The sequence below is a fragment of the Octopus bimaculoides genome, chromosome 4 (genome assembly GCF_001194135.2).
Source record: "Octopus bimaculoides isolate UCB-OBI-ISO-001 chromosome 4, ASM119413v2, whole genome shotgun sequence".
NCBI lineage: Eukaryota > Metazoa > Mollusca > Cephalopoda > Octopoda > Octopodidae > Octopus > Octopus bimaculoides.
Genome location: NC_068984.1, coordinates 55,865,468 through 55,869,134, shown reverse-complemented (window position 1 = coordinate 55,869,134; position 3,667 = coordinate 55,865,468). Strand labels below are relative to the sequence as shown.

General features: G+C 36.5%; 1 protein-coding gene across 1 annotated transcript in view; it reads right to left on the bottom strand.

Annotated features, from left to right (window-relative positions):
• Positions 1-3,667, bottom strand: part of LOC106877900 (dipeptidyl peptidase 4) — a 611,833-nt gene that overhangs the window by 431,071 nt on the left and 177,095 nt on the right. The window lies entirely within an intron of this gene.

Sequence of the window (3,667 nt, the reverse complement as noted above, 5' to 3'; positions counted from 1 at the left end):
ATATATATATATATATATATATATATATATATATACGATGGGCTTCTTTCAGTTTCCATCGTCTACCAAATCCACTCACAAGGCTTTGGTCGGCCCGAGGCTATAGTAGAAAACACTTGCCCAAGGTGTCACGCAGTGGAATTGAACTCGGAACACAGCCACTTCTGCGCCTATATGTATGTGTATGTATATGTGCAAACACACGCACATATATATGTATATATACGCACATACATGCATGCATACATTTATGCATCTACATACAGACACATACATATTGACTTTGGTATTAAATGCAACAAAGGTGAGTAGTACATTTCCATTTATATTCTTCAAAAATTGTTGAGGATGCAGACTGTTGCAATATTTCATCTCTTCAAAACCACACGTGTTTCTTTATTTCCTATTTGCCCTAAGATCATATTACACACATACGCGTGCCAATACACAGGTGCAGACTCACATATATAAGCAAATATACATACATTATAATGAACAAAAATGATTCTACAGAAGTGCCTGTAAGAATTACTGGACATAAGAGTTAAATCATCCTCAAATGTCACTCTTACGCTTATATAACATACTTCATATTCCCACAACGGGGAGTTGGTCGTGAGCAAAAGCCTTAGCTCAAAGGCCTGACCAATGAATGTTGATCAGAGGTTAAAAACAGTAAACTTCCATAATACAATAATCTTTGATATCATTTACAGTGCTTCAAGAGAATATTGTCGGAGATAACACTTTTATTGTCGTTCACGTTTCATTAATTAATTAAACTAACGATGGGGCGCCAAAAATTGTTGAGGATGCAGACTGTTGCAATATTTCATCTCTTCAAAACCACACGTGTTTCTTTATTTCCTATTTGCCCTAAGATCATATTACACACATACGCGTGCCAATACACAGGTGCAGACTCACATATATAAGCAAATATACATACAGATGTGTACGCATTTGTGTATGCATGTATATGAGTATATATATGTGTGTGATTTGTGTGTATAATAGAAAATTTATATTCTGTATTTCTATTTTACTCACACTCCCTAAATCTTCTTCTTGCCTACATCTCTCTCTATCTCTCTATCTCTCTATCTCTCTATCTCTCTATCTCTTTCTCTATCTATCTATCTATCTATCTATCTATCTATCTATCTATCTATCTATCTGTCTGTCTATCTATCTTACTGTCTGTCTGTCTATCTGTCTGTGATACATTCATGCATGCTAGCGTGCAAATACATACATTACGAAAACTCATAACTAAATATGTACACATATACATATATATACAGGGTGCAGTGAATAAATTGTCGTCAAAATTGCGCAAAAATGAATATAAAACTGACATCTCATTTTAACAGATATATCTACCAAAATTGCATAAAAATATCTTGGAACACTAAACAGTAAATTCATTCAATAAAATCGCCATTCGCTTCTGCTACGGTCTGTAGATGACTTTGGAATCTCCTGCAACTCTTCTGGACGGTCTTCTTAAGTTGGTGAATGCTGCCATAAATCTTGCCTTCAGTTCATCTTTGGTGTCACAAAGAGTTTTGTTGGTCTCTCACCCAACTGCACCCCACACATAATAATCAAGGGGTTGCAGTCTGGTGAGTTAGGTGGTCAGAGCTATGACTGGGCTCTCCTGCTTGTGCGGTATTGTGCAGAGTCCTGTTGCCAGACATAGGGTCTTCTATCAGCAACCCTCTTGATCCAGGGCAATACTACCTCCTCCAGGCACTTGATGTAGGCCTCCGTATTGAGTTTGAGGCGGCGCGGGAAGATGAATGGAGGCATAACGTCGCCATCACTAGTGATCACTCCAAATATCATAATGTTGACTGGAAGTTTGAATTTTATCATTCTCGGTACATGTCCTCATATTGACACCCAAACACTCTGAAATGTTCGTATTGAAGCTTTCGGTGCGAATGTCAAACAGTACAGCGTGTCATTTCCAAATCGCTCTCAGAGTGAATTGCGTCATGATGCTGTTTTTCTTACAGACGGTGCCCCGTTGACCCTACTATTTTGTGTAGTTGACAAAATCAAACAAACAAAGCGCATGCGCAAAATAAAAATATAAAATAGCCACAATTTACCCATCACAACCTGCATATGTGTGTCTACGTGTGTGTGTGCATGTATGTGTGGGTGTATGTGTATATGTGTGTGTGTGTGTGTATTTGCGTATCTACGTATAGTCTTCAAACATTATGAAAGCACTAGCTTGGAGATTACTTCTGGTTTCATTTATTTATCCTATAACTAACAGCGGCAAGTCTCCATCATAACTGGAAATCCATGAAACAAATTATTGCTGAATATCAACAATATAAATCCCAGAGCATGGTCACTGAATGTGGTGGTTCTAATTAATCAAATCTAGATGAGAATGTGCCACCAGAAAAGACCTCTCATGAGACGAGTCAACGAGAGAGAAACTCTGGCTTTGCTTGTTTTTTGATTTTATGTTTGAACAACACAGGATATCTCGCACATGATCCATAGGAACGCAATTTTGATGCATTCTTAGATATTAACATACATATACATTATATTATTCTTTTTCTCTTATCTCAGGAGATCGTTCAGTTGTTTAAAAATACATACAATTTGGCACTGAACACTGTTGTTATTGAAGTTAAATTCTGTTCTATTACCAGAAGAACGAAACACAAACAACTGTTTTGACAAAAAGAGATGCTTTTAAGGATTAAATTTTCCTTTACCTACCAGGTAAAAATGAGCCAATGTTTACCTTTGAAAAAGAATTAGCTTCAAACAATACCAGCCAAATCTCACTGAAAACCAACCCTGCTGCATTACCGAACATATTATATGATATAGGTCTGGAGATAATACGTTTGGAAATAAAATAGAATGTTCAAGACTGGAAAGTCTTTGGCCAAAAATACTCTTGATTAAGTGTGATCTAGACAAATCAACAATAATTATATAGTCGCTTCACCTACTAGAAATATGCACCATATCTTTATCATATTACACTCTACCTCTTTAAACATAGAAAGGACACTTTATATAGTGTAGTCGTCTTACTAGTATAATGACAAAATGGTCAAAGCTACTTCACCGAGTTGATCGGGAGTGACAACGGAAATAGGACCAAAGATGATGCCGCAAACAACACCAAATACTACACAAGACGGCACATACAGACACCTCTTCGTTTTCGCTCTACCTGTTGTAAATATCAAATGGACTTTCCAGTGATCGCACCTTAACGCTTTGAAGACATGAGAGATGCAACGGACTATGCTGTTCCAGGGTTAAACAAAAATGATGAATACATAAAAACTGTGTAAATGATTATGTGTGTATAAAACTGCGGACAAACACTTATTGGGTCTTGAATTTGAATCCATTGATTACACTTTGTTGTTTCCGATTAGAAGTTCGTTAGTGATGATTGAATACATACATGCATTAAAGAAAAATAGTGATAGTGACTTCGACGTTTCATAGGCTGTGGCTCCGACGCTCTGATGGAACTACATCTGGCAAAAATAAGTCATTGTGTTATAATCTTGTCAATATAAATATGATATTCTTTTTAAACTTTCTGCGTAATGCTTCAGATGTAAGTCATGCATACGCACTCGTACACTTACAAACATTCGTACATATATAT